General features: G+C 37.0%; 1 long non-coding RNA gene across 1 annotated transcript; it reads right to left on the bottom strand.

The window, feature by feature from the left end:
• Positions 1-1,949: 1,949 nt before the first annotated feature.
• On the bottom strand, positions 1,950-6,933 carry LOC130071150 (uncharacterized). The gene is made up of 3 exons (XR_008803969.1): positions 6,871-6,933; positions 5,121-5,191; positions 1,950-2,081 (listed from the first exon to the last, which is right to left on the bottom strand). It is a non-coding gene; the product is annotated as an uncharacterized LOC130071150 (long non-coding RNA).
• Between the last annotated feature and the right edge of the window lie 6,245 nt (positions 6,934-13,178).

The following is a 13,178-nucleotide window of genomic DNA, read 5'->3' as shown; positions in this document are numbered from 1 at the left end:
AGTCATTTCAATAGATTGGGAATTTCAGGAAAATTTCGCAGATTTCGCAATGAGTTTAAGTTGCTTGGTTTAAGTTGAAAGATGCTTGGTCTGATTTGAAAATGACTTTACATTGCTATAGTACAATAGACAAAAGCTTTTTTGCCTGCAAACTTTTGACAAAATTTTGCTCATGTGACAACACCTTTAGATTTGAAAACTGACTATGATTCGGAATGTCCTCATTCTGTTTCAAGGAAGTGACATCACAATTTAGAAAACTCTGAAACATTTATAACTACTGAAATTTTAGGTTGGGGAAATAATTTCTACATAAAGCAATAGATAATAATGAATAACTATTAAGATAAATGTCATTTATCGACCATAAGAACCATAACTTTACCTGAAACTTGACTAAGTGGCATTGCTTCATGGAGTGTAGATCTTGATAATCAGATGCCTGACGGTCACTTCATTGTAGAAATACAGTGACATCATTTTTTTATCCCTATTGAATTTGTGCACTGAGTCGAAACCAACTAGACATAGGTAAAAGTAGCCACTGTTAGGCTGTGAGTATTCACCTGCAATAACACACAGCGTTGTGCTGAGTTGTGTTGTGTATAGAGGAGAAATTGTTGTGATTTCGTTTATCTATTTATGGTGAAACTAATAGTTTTCCCCTCTTGGAGGGAAGAGAGATATGTTATGTTTTGGAGTAATAAGTTATAATGGTTATAAATTGCCTTACGGTAAATCTGTAGTACATGCCTATAGCACCTTGTTCTGTGATTGTGGTTGGTACCTCAGTTGAAGTGTGATATGGCCGTCCACCTGGGGGGGGGTGGGGGGGAGTTGTGGCCAGCAAATTAACTTTTGCTGGCCACAATTAACTTTTTACTGTTACAGTCTGGGAGAAATAAAGATTTATCTTTTGCAGTGTTTTTGAATGTCTATCAGAACTCTCTCTCTCATATCTCCTCCTGAACTTATTTTATACACTACCGTTCAAAATTTGGGGATCAGAAAGACTTTTAAAAAACAAATTAATACTTGTATTCAGCAGGGATGCATTAACTTGATGAAAAGTGTAAGCGCATTATTTAAAGTTACACATTTTTTATTAAAAAAAATTCTGTTCTTCTAAAACGTTTTATTCATTTAAGAATCTTGGGGGGAAAGTATCACCGTTTCCACAAAAATATATTAAGCAGAAAAACTGTTCAAAAATCATTCTTGAGCAGCAAATCAGCATATTAGAATAATTTCTGAAGGGTAATGTGACTGAAGACTGGAGTAATGATGCTGAAGATTCAGCTTTGCCATCACAGGAATAAATTACATTTTAAAATAAATTAAAATAGAAAACAGCTATTTATTATCACAATAATATTTTACAATATTACTGTTTTGTTTCTGTATTTTTATCAAAACAATGCAGCCTTGGTGAGCATAAAAGCATCTAACATTAACTCCACTCCAAGGAATGTATATATTTAATTTTTTAGCTATTTATATGGCTATCCTTCTTTAAATTGGCCATATGCATATCACTCTTTTTTTCTGGGTAGCTTCTTTGGTTTCCTTCGTTAACATTAGTTAATGAATAAGGTATCAATAACTAACCATGAACAAAAAAGTTTTGGAATCTAGGTAAAAGCTATTTTTTTTACATACACTACTAATACATTTCAAGTTGTATAAATTAAAATGTATTATCAACAAACATATAAACGAATACTCAACAATATTACAGACAGTTACATCATGATCATTTCCCATCCTCTCACATCGACTATAGCCCTTTTTTGCTGATGTGCCTTTAATAGTGATGTGTATATGTCCTCTGAAACCTCTAAAAACCTCTGAAACCTCATGGTAAGACCCCTTTACATTTATTTCACACGCCAGTCAGTCAAAGAAAAGTGAGACCCAGCACTCTCCAAAGTTTTCCATCTCACCTTAGAATAGAGGTGCTGTTGATGACTTCTCCAGAGGAACGACAGTAGCAGCACCTCTGTCTTCACACCGAAGGCGCCTCTGGTGGACTGGTGGAGAGACTCCTCCTGCTCTAATTGGTTCCAGGGCTGGAAGTTTGTCTTGAGGGGAAAACACAGCTCAAATGACTTTGTGTGACCGGCTATTTCTGAACTTCCTGAACATGGAACCCTAGGCCACAAAAGTGGCACACCGGCCCTGTCTGAGTGTTCGAAATAGAGAGTCACATCATTAAAGCCATAGAGATGACAAGAAAAGTTCAGAGAAACGTGTGGCACAGGTGTGAAACTCAAAAAAAAGAAGAAAAAGTCAAGCTACATAAAAAAGCGATAAAAAAAGACATAAGAGAAATAGAGGAAGGAAATGAGACAACAGGAAATAATCTGAGAATCGCCTTCATTTGTCACTAGTTCCGAAAGCTTTGGATCCGACCTCAACAACAAATCACAGAAACTGCATTAATCTATTAAAGGTCTATTTATAGTCCTGCCGCCGTCTCGTGTCTGAGGGGAGACTGGAAGCGATTCTTTGGTGGGTGTGAAGTTAGCATTAAACGGATTAGCTCATTAGGCAGAAGCAGGGCTCTTTACGTATGCATTAAAACTTCATCATGCATGGTCTCGGAAGAGCTATTAAATATCACAAAGCCCACTAGACACACACCAAAGTTACATTCACCTCATATAGGCAATGACCCTCACGGGACCGTGTTTGATCGTATGTGAATCCATTCTGAACTAATGACTTCCTAAAACCAAGATACACTCTCGGCCCCAGTTTCAGTGTCTTTCAGTGGTGCCCCTTCCCAGCATGTCTCTTTATCTTTTCTGATATTGCCACAAATGGGATATTCACTGTTGCTTTCCACACCTGTTCAAATGCTCTCAAAACAAAGGCATCTAGGGCAACAATATATGTCAAAGCCTCCTGATTTGGCCTGTAAAAATGCATTGATATAATGATAAAAATTCAATGTACCATGCACTTTCAGAGTTAATAATTGATAATAACAAAGTTAACACGGCCTTGATTTGCTGCAATTTAAAAGCAAATTAATAGTTGTTTTCTTTCCAAATTTAAAATTATTATGCATATTCTAGCAGGGTTATCATAGTTAACTAAAACTAACTAAAATGAAAATGGAAAATAACAATAAAATGTATTTGAAATGTTCTTTAACAAGCCTCGATTTGTTCATTATTTGTTATATGCCATTAATTCAGTGTTAATTCTAACCCTGTTTGATTTAAAGATAATCTACACTCACCGGCCACTTTATTAGGTACACCGGTCCAACTGCTCGTTAACACTTAATTTCTAAGCAGCCAATCACATGGCGGCAACTCAGTGCATTTAGGCATGTAGACATGGTCAAGACAATCTCCTGCAGTTCAAACCGAGCATCAGTATGGGGAAGAAAGGTGATTTGAGTGACTTTGAACGTGGCATGATTGTTGGTGCCAGAAGGGCTGGTCTGAGTATTTCAGAAACTGCTAATCTACTGGGATTTTCACGCACAACCATCTCTAGGGTTTACAGAGAATGGTCCGAAAAAGAAAAAACATCCAGTGAGCGGCAGTTCTGTGGGCGGAAATGCCTTGTTGATGCCAGAGGTCAGAGGAGAATGGCCAGACTGGTTCGAGCTGATAGAAGGGCAACAGTGACTGAAATAACCACTCGTTACAACCGAGGTATGCAGCAAAGCATTTGTGAAGCCACAACACGCACAACCTTGAGGCGGATGGGCTACAACAGCAGAAGACTCCACCGGGTACCACTCATCTCCACTACAAATAGGAAAAAGAGGCTACAATTTGCAAGAGCTCACCAAAATTGAACAGTTGAAGACTGGAAAAATGTTGCCTGGTCTGATGAGTCTCGATTTCTGTTGAGACATTCAGATGTTAGAGTCAGAATTTGGCGTAAACAGAATGAGAACATGGAACCATCATGCCTTGTTACCACTGTGCAGGCTGGTGGTGGTGGTGTAATGGTGTGGGGGATGTTTTCCTGGCACACTTTAGGCCCCTTAGTGCCAATTGGGCATCGTTTAAATGCCACGGCCTACCTGAGCATTGTTTCTGACCATGTCCATCCCTTTATGGCCACCATGTACCCATCCTCTGATGGCTACTTCCACCATGTCACAAAGCTCTAATCATTTCAAATTGGTTTCTTGAACATGACAATGAGTTCACTGTACTAAAATGGCCTCCACAGTCACCAGATCTCAACCCAATAGAGCATCTTTGGGATGTGGTGGAACGGGAGATTCGCATCATGGATGTGCAGCCGACAAATCTGCGGCAACTGTGTGATGCCATCATGTCAATATGGACCAAACTCCCTGAGGAATGCTTCCAGCACCTTGTTGAATCTATGCCACGAAGAATTGAGGCAGTTCTGAAGGCAAAAGGGGGTCCAACCCGTTACTAGCATGGGGTACCTAATAAAGTGGCCGGTGAGTGTATATTCCCCTATAAAATACAAGCTTTATTTATGTTTTAATTATTGGTTCAATCATTTCCCATCACATGATAAATCAATTATACATATTTAACAGTCTACTTAATGTCTTTTTGTGTTAGTCATCCCTGTTTTATTCGATTAAAAAAATAAAATGTAATGTTTTATCCAAAACTTGAGGCTGTGAATGTAAAGCCTGCCTTATTTTGACAATACTTGTATATAGTCCACAAACTGTTTTTCCATCAGCATATTTTTCAAAATAATTACGAAATTATTCAATTGGATTGACTAGAGATTTACACCTCTAGACCTGATGTTTCCTGCAGTAAAGTGACTGACTGTGACCCCAAGCCACATTACAGAGTTTCTGTGTCAAGGTGTGTTTGTGCCTTTCATTCATCCGATGTCTTGAGGGCCACTTGAACATGCAGAACAGATCGACACATGACTGCAACTGCTGCCAGGTCAGACTATGTGAGCGTTGCATGCCATCTCCAATTAAAATCATTGTTATTCTGACTGCAGGTGCTCACTAACAATCGCCACTTTACATGCTTTGAATCAAAAATAAGGTCTGATATAAAAATCTACTTTTTTTTATGTAACTCAATTCTATGTTAATTCAAGATATATATATATATATATATATAATTTATTATATACACAAACACACCTTCACTTCTGTCGTCACACGTCTGTCCTCAATTCTTCACGGAAAACCGGATAGGGTCTGGAATCCGCTCTGTGAAACAAAGCAAACACACAAACAGGGACACGGTTCGTGAGCTTTTCACCCAGACTTATCAGCTGAATGCTGCAGGAGTTTGGCAGATGAGGGAATTTGTCCTCGTCAGGGTCTCGCCCTACGGAATTCAATCACCACTGGCTAATCTGGTTTATTTGGCTTGCATGGGCGCAAAGGCAATTTCCAGCTAAAGGCATTAAGGGCTTACTTCAGCCAGGTAATTGATTGTTTGAGATGAGGAGGGAAATTAGATAACACAAATGGAGGGAGAGAGAACGGTGCCCCTGTGTTTGCCACAGTTTTGTAAAGCTAATGAAGAGAAGACAGAAAACAGAAGATACGGACAAGTTCAAATTAAATTGGACAAACGTTTAAATAGCCTTTTTTGTTCTTTAAAACTGAGGTGCCCCTTTTCATTCACCTGTGTTTTCAGAAACTCATTATGGTGTTAGAGAGAACTGCAGGCCTTCAGAATTAATCGAAACTCTTCTGCACTGCGATTAGTCATACAATAGAAGGGATCCTAAAGCTCAACTTGAATTGAATCGCATGTATTGTGTGGTTAATATCCAGCTGGATCAAATACAGGAATTACATTTATATCATTGATCTGATTTTAGAGGTAGTCAATTTTGGAAAGCCAAATGATTGAGTTTTCATAAAATCCTCATATGCAAATGTATCGCTTAGTTTGAGATTAAAAATAAAATAAAAAATCCCCTAACATATAGCCTGCAAATGCAGAGTTAATGTAAAATTTCCTCTTGCAAAATGACTCCTGCTGTAAGTGGAAGGTCAGTGCACAGCTGGGCAGGCGCCGGTCTCTCCCATCCCAGCTGGAAACACTTACATAGTGAATGGACCAAAAGACTCCAAACAACCACCCACAAGTGTCTGCCCTTTGCTGCTTTGTGTTCTAATATAGCTATATTGATTTAATATTTCTCTGTGAGGGGAAAAAAAAAGAAAGAGAGGCAGGAATCTTGCTTTTTTGGGAATCTATGATTAATGACAGCTTGCATCTTGCTGTAGAAACTAAAAAAAAAAGAGGAAAAAACTGGAGGGGTACACTTTTAAACTTTAGAAAGGATGCAAAAGCACTGTCACTGTGTCACAAAAGAAACCCATGCACTATAATTCCTAGCATATGACTTCATGAGACTATTTAGTCAGATTATATATATAGATTTTTTTTTTTTTTACATAAAGTTTGAACATGACAACAACTCAGAAGCAATTCATGGAAAGTGCTACATTAACTTACTTCTGAGTGGGGCCTTAAAGATCTTAAGTATAAAGCTTCAATACATGTACTGCATTTTCTCATGCTGGGATTTCTGAATCACAGCTTACACGGGGCATTAAAATGCTTTTAAAACCTGGAAGGAACCAGCTTTCAGGGTCATGAACAGCAGGAAAAAACAATGCTAAACGCAACTAACCTATAACTGAAAAGTTGTCTATTTAGCTATGCTTTAATGGAGTTTTCAGCATTCCTTCTTTGCTGGGGTCAGAGTGACCCCAAACAGAAATATTTGAGGATTAAATTAGATTTAGTATGGTTTTAGTAGCCTATGATTTTGAGTTTCAAAATCATCTGCTGGTAATATTAATTAATAACTAGGCCTATGTCCAGAGCCTGAAAGATGGTAATAAAAATAATAATGTTTACATACCAGTTCCCTTCTGCTTGTTTTTGTTATTGAGAGTGGCTTGCACTGCTGACAAACACTGTGGAGAGTAGACAGTGGTGGCGCAACAGTGAGCACGTGCCGTGGAACACATTCTATTGGCGCTGTGCTGCTGCCACCTGGCGGACGGTACAAGTAGTGCAAAGAATATATTATACGTATAAAAAAGCTGACAAACTGAGTAGGGTATAAACGGAGGTCGGAGCCAGCTGCAAATGGGTGGGTTAGCAGCAAGTAGGTGGAGCTTTAGCCGCAAGTGGGCTGTACAAACTTCCAGAGGATTTTGATTGGTTTATTTAGTATCACCTGTGTGTTGTAGTAGCTATTGGTTTATGCTCCACGGTTGGTGGCGGTAATGTGTAAGTTTTGTTGCGATCCATTAGAAAACAAAGAAGAAAATGTCAGCGTTCACAATCACATGTCAGCGTGCCGTTGAGATGAAGTAAGCTTGTTGTACAGTTTTTTAGTTTTATAAAAAAGCATTATAAGTTCTGAAAAAGACCATTTCATTATGGCGTTTGTACACTGTTTAGTCTTGATGTATTAAAAAAGAATAAGGGTAAAGTGTATCCAAATAAATTTCTGTAGTTTTTTTAGTAGCACACAAATTACAAAATCTGTAACGTGCATGATTTCTACAATTTGCTCTCCAGATTATGGATTCTGAAGACCATAATAAGGTATTGTGGCAGTGTAATTTTTGTACGTTTTAGGACTGCATTGATTTTCAAATTGTAAATGTCTTAAACGTTTTGTAAATGGATTTGATATTAGAATACAACTCCTAACTTAATTGTACAATGCATGCAATTCTTTTAAAACTTGTTATCATTGTAGTTATGCTTTTTTTCTCTGTAATCCACAATGTAATGTAATGTAATTGAAACATTTGTTTTAATATCATAATTATTTTATAAAATGTATTACTCATATCAATCAGTGAAAAAAAAATGTGAAACGCATGTTATTGTGTTTTAGGTTCACTTATCAGTGAAAGATGAGCAGGACACTCTTGAGGCGTACCAGTGCCTCAAGTGCACACAGTTTCACTGCCTGCTTTGTCCTAAGGACAATATCAAATTTGATGAGAACTTCCAGGCAACAGGCCACCTTCAGTCCCATTTATCTTGGGTGGTAGTACATGGGTAGCCTGGCTCCGCCCTCCTACGCACTTCCGCTCAATTTTATTTTCCTTCAGTACTACGTCTGGGATTGTGCTGTAGACTTTGGTTTCCAGAAATAATTTTTTTACCGGTCCAATCAGCGAACAGAGGGAGTGGCTGAGAACGATGACGTTGATGTAGCGCGTCAGTTTGAGTTGGAGTTCAGTAATGGCAGCGGAGAAAGACGTGAGAAAATCTATTCGGTCCGTTGTTGCAAAACTGCCGAATATCCAGAAGTTAAAGCCCGAGCAAGATCAATGTTTGCTAAGTGTTGTTGGTGGCCATGATTCGGGAAAAGTTTAATTTTCCAGCTCACTCCGCTAGTGGTGAATGAGTTAGCTAAGGCGAACGATAGGATGCAAAGCCGATAGTTGTTGTCGTCTCTTCTTGTTGCACTAATGGAGGACCAAGTGAGGGAGGCAGAAAGGTTAGGAGTTGGTGCTGGGCAGCTCGGCGTGCACGATGATCACTGTAACGTTACAGCATTTGCGGCAGATCCGAAACGACCGCAGCGGCGTATTGTTAATGATTACACCTATGGCGTTATTATCCTGGCAAATGTCGAGAGCGCATTATTGTAGCGCGAAAGTACATTAATATTATGCGCGAGCGTGAATCTCTCTGCTCGCGCGCGGAATATGATGTGCCGAGCGTGAATCTCTCTGCTCGCGCGCGGAATATGATATGCCGAGCGCGAATCTCTCTGCTCGCGCGCGGGAACTGGGCGCGCGCTCTCAGATACACTTCTCTTGTAAGAATTCTCTCTCTGGGCTGAGTGAGCTCGCTGCCTCGCTCAGAGAATATGCCTGCACTTAAAAACGTGTTCAGTGCAATCGCGAATCGCTCCTCTTCCCCAGCTAACAATTTTAGGTTATAAGAACGTTTTCATAACGTTCCCATTAAGTTATAAAAACGTTATTTCTGAATGTTCTAGGGAATTTCAAAAAGTCCCGTTTTTTAGACGTTTTATTAACGTTATTTCTTGGTTATAAGAACGTTCAATTCTCCCGTTATGTAAACGTTGTATTAATGTTATTTCCTGGTTATAATAACGTTAGAACGTTCAATTCTCCCTTTGTATAAACGTTGTATGTATTAACGTTCTTGCTTGGTTTGGTTATAAGAACGTTATTCAAACGTTCAATTCTCCCATTATATAAACGTTCTCTTAATGTTTTTCTAAGATAATGAAAAACGTTTCATTCAATAAAAAAACATTAAGAAATGTTTTAATAATTATTAAAACCTGTCTTAATGTTTTTTATATAACACTATAATAGGCCTAGCCTATATGAAGAACCTAAAACAAGAACTTTCAGATTTTAAAATTAAGACAAAAAATTTAAAAAAAAGACCCATGAATCATGTCTATAATATGTGTAATGTAGTCCACTGAAGTCGAGTTGAATTGAACCCAAGTAGGCCTATAGTTTATTCCAATAAACCGATTTGGGTTGAAGTGACCATATGAAATTAACATGAACATAAACTTGGAAATTGTTGTAAAAATGAGCTATATAAATTAAATTAACTTTAACTTGTGAATGTCATTGGTTGTTTTTGGTCATTATCCTTGTCCTTGTGTTCCCATTGTCTCTTGTCTAGCTTTGTTCCCTGTACCATTGTTGGTGATTCTATGTTTAGTCCAAGTTTATGTTCATGTTAATTTCATATTGTCACTTCAACCCAAATCGGTTTATTGGAATAAACTATACTTGGGTTCAATTCAACTCGACTTCAGTGGACTACATTACACATATTATAGACATGATTCATGGGTCTTTTTTTAAAAATGTTGTCTTAATTTTAAAATCTGAAAGTTCTTGTTTTAGGTTCTTCATATAGGCTACCTTGTTATATTAAAAACATTAAGAAAGGTTTTAATAATTATTAAAACATTTCTTAATGTTTTTTATTGAATGAAACGTTTTTCATTATCTTAGAAAAACATTAAGAGAACGTTTATATAATGGGAGAATTGAACGTTTGAATAACGTTCTTATAACCAAGCAAGAACGTTAATACAACGTTTATATAAAGGGAGAATTGAACGTTCTAACGTTATTATAACCAGGAAATAACATTAATACAACGTTTACATAACGGGAGAATTGAACGTTCTTATAACCAAGAAATAACGTTAATACAACGTCTAAAAAACGGGACTTTTTGAAATTCCCAAGAACATTCAGAAATAACGTTTTTATAACTTAATGGGAACGTTATGAAAACGTTCTTATAACCTAAAATTGTTAGCTGGGGAAGAGGAGCGATTCGCGATTGCACTGAACACGTTTTTAAGTGCAGGCATATTCTCTGAGCGAGGCAGCGGCTCACTCAGCCCAGAGAGAGAATTCTTACAAGAGAAGTGTATCTGAGAGCGCGCGCCCAGTTCTCGCGCGCGAGCAGAGAGATTCGCGCTCGGCATATCATATTCCGCGCACGAGCAGAGAGATTCGCGCTCGGCATATCATATTCCGCGCGCGAGCAGAGAGATTCACGCGCGCGCATAATATTAATGTACTTTCGCGCTACAATAATGCGCTCTCGACATCTGACAGGATAATAACGCCATATACACCCAGCTTCGACAGTTGATTGAATACATCACTGTCATTAGTGTCAAATATACATTTAGAATTTAGAATTGTTCCTTGAACTCTTAAATTCGATGAACAAAACATGCAGCTCTCGTTGACAGACATCTTATTCTAAACATAATCCTCTGATCATTCGGACTTGTTTTTTTTTATTGCTTAAAACAATACACAAGTAATAACAGAAAACATTATACAAAAACAAACAAAAAATAATAATAAAAACAAAACAAAAATAAAACAGTAGGGGGATAATATAAAATAAACATGAACAAGTTAAGAGAATTACATGACACTGAAAAAAGGAAAATAATTACAAACAGATAATGTTTTTAAGGCTTTTTTTGTTCTCAGACAACTTAATTGAAAAGAGGTATTTTTAAAATTCTTTCACAAATATAAGAAAGAGAGGTTTAGCATTTAGATATTTAGATTTATGAATATGGAATTCGGACTTGTTCTTTCCAGCCGGTTTCGGCGCATGACATACGTCACGACCACACGTTAGCGATTGGCTATGGCAGATCCTGAGTGACGCTGGGCAGATCCAATAGTTTTGAACTTTAACAGAGAACCCGCCTACAAGGAAGTAAACGTTTCTCAATGGAGCGAGGCCAGACTCTCTGTACAAATGAAATGTACGAGAGTCTGGTAGAACCAGGCTAGTACATGGGTGTAAGTTGACCAAAATATTATTGTTATATTCACTATGAATAGGAGATCGTATCCAATCGTAATCAATTGCTGTTACCCATTTAACTTTTTTTGTGTTTCTTTGCATATTATAGTATGCACTGTATGTTGTTCTGGGACAGAAGTTTGACTTCACTGAAGTAAGTATTTATTTTTTTGTAGCTACATGCATTTTAATATAATTGAAAATTATACTAATTCATTACTTTATGTACACAGCTAAACATGAAGAACATAAGAAAATGGTGGTGTGCCATCTTGCTTGAAAGTTTTTTTTAGAGTAAGTGTGAAAAAATTAGCTGTACTTTTAACACGTGGTGTTTTTAAGAATCCCTTAAAGAAGTGAAGAAATCTTGTTCACTCTGTAAACTGTTTTGGGAAGTCATGGAACGGAATGATTTAGTGACTCGCTCATAACACTACTTTTACTTTCAGTAAAAATATATTCTGCAGACCCTTTGAGTGAAAAGGAGTAGCAAAGTGTTTCAGTGATGATGAAAATCAGCAGGTGTAAACACTACTTGTACTTGCTCTATCAAACTCCTTTAATATCTGTTCTTAATACTATTAGGGGTTGGCAAGATTTTGAAATGTTGTTGTATTCATTGGTGAATACGTTTAAAAAAAAAAAAATTATATTGGACCATTAATTAGATTTTTTTTATTTTTTTATTTACAAAAGTCTTTACTGTAATTTCATTTGTGATCAATGTAATGCATCCTTGCATTCAATTAATTTTGATATTGTACTTGTTCTATTGCTTACTTTATTTGTTTTTGTTGCATGACAAACAAATTGTGGAAGACATGGGAGAAAGAGAAAACGAGCTGTTGTAGCTGGTATTGTCAGCTTTTTATATTTTGCTGATATTATTTTGTCAAATTAAAAATTAATGGATAATTTTTATCACTTTTTTTAAATTCTAATCCTCTTTCAGAAGAAGAAAAATGCACTGCACTCCCTGAAACCTATGGGAAGAAAAAAACTGAACTTGCATATGAAAGTAAGAACTTTGATATGAAACAAAGTACATATACTATGCTGGGTTTCAAATTATGTAACTATAATATTGGTCAGCTAATTTTAAATTACTTCATTTTAGCAGACCAAACCCCAGTTGTGCCCTCTGTTTTTAGCAAGGTATCCATAATCATTTTAATGATGATTTAAAATGTGTATCATAGAACGATTTTAATCCACTTATATTTTTCTTTAAGGATGAGCTGTTAAAAGACGATGACCCTCCATCATGCTGCATCTTCAAGGTAGTTGAATAATGTTATATAATGTGCTTTTTTAATAAAAAATTAATGGCCTGTGCTAACTGTTGCTATCTTTTCAGTTATCAGGAGCGTTGCTGAAGAACATACTACTTGAAGTTGTTCTTCAATAAGAAGATGCTGCCTACATGCCCCTGTCATTGGCTTGCTCAAGGTTCAGAATCAGGCACACTTCTTATGGCTAGAATGTAAATATTGACATTAAAAAATAAAACGCATAACAAGAACATCATTGATAATGTTAAATGTTATGTTCATTTTTTTCAGCTCAGGTGTTGCATGCCGGAAAAATAAGTCATCTCACTACAAACAGCTCTTCTGGAGGATGTACTCAATCTCCACTTGTTTGGAGTGTGGGTTTGAGTACAAATGCTGCACACCTGGTACGTTTTGTGTAAATTGGTGATGAATAAACTAGTTGTTAGTCTAAAGGAAAACTAAAAATCTAATTTACTTATGTCATCCCTTGGAGTTTAAAAGTTCTGGACACCATTCACTTGCATGGCATGGAGCTACAGAGCTGAGAAATTATTCGTAATGTTTGTAAATGTTCAATGTC

This window comes from Rhinichthys klamathensis, unplaced genomic scaffold (genome assembly GCF_029890125.1).
Source record: "Rhinichthys klamathensis goyatoka isolate OS25496 unplaced genomic scaffold, OSU_Roscu_1.1 h1tg000430l_1, whole genome shotgun sequence".
NCBI classification, from domain to species: domain Eukaryota; kingdom Metazoa; phylum Chordata; class Actinopteri; order Cypriniformes; family Leuciscidae; genus Rhinichthys; species Rhinichthys klamathensis.
This window is presented reverse-complemented; position numbering and strand designations above follow the sequence as displayed.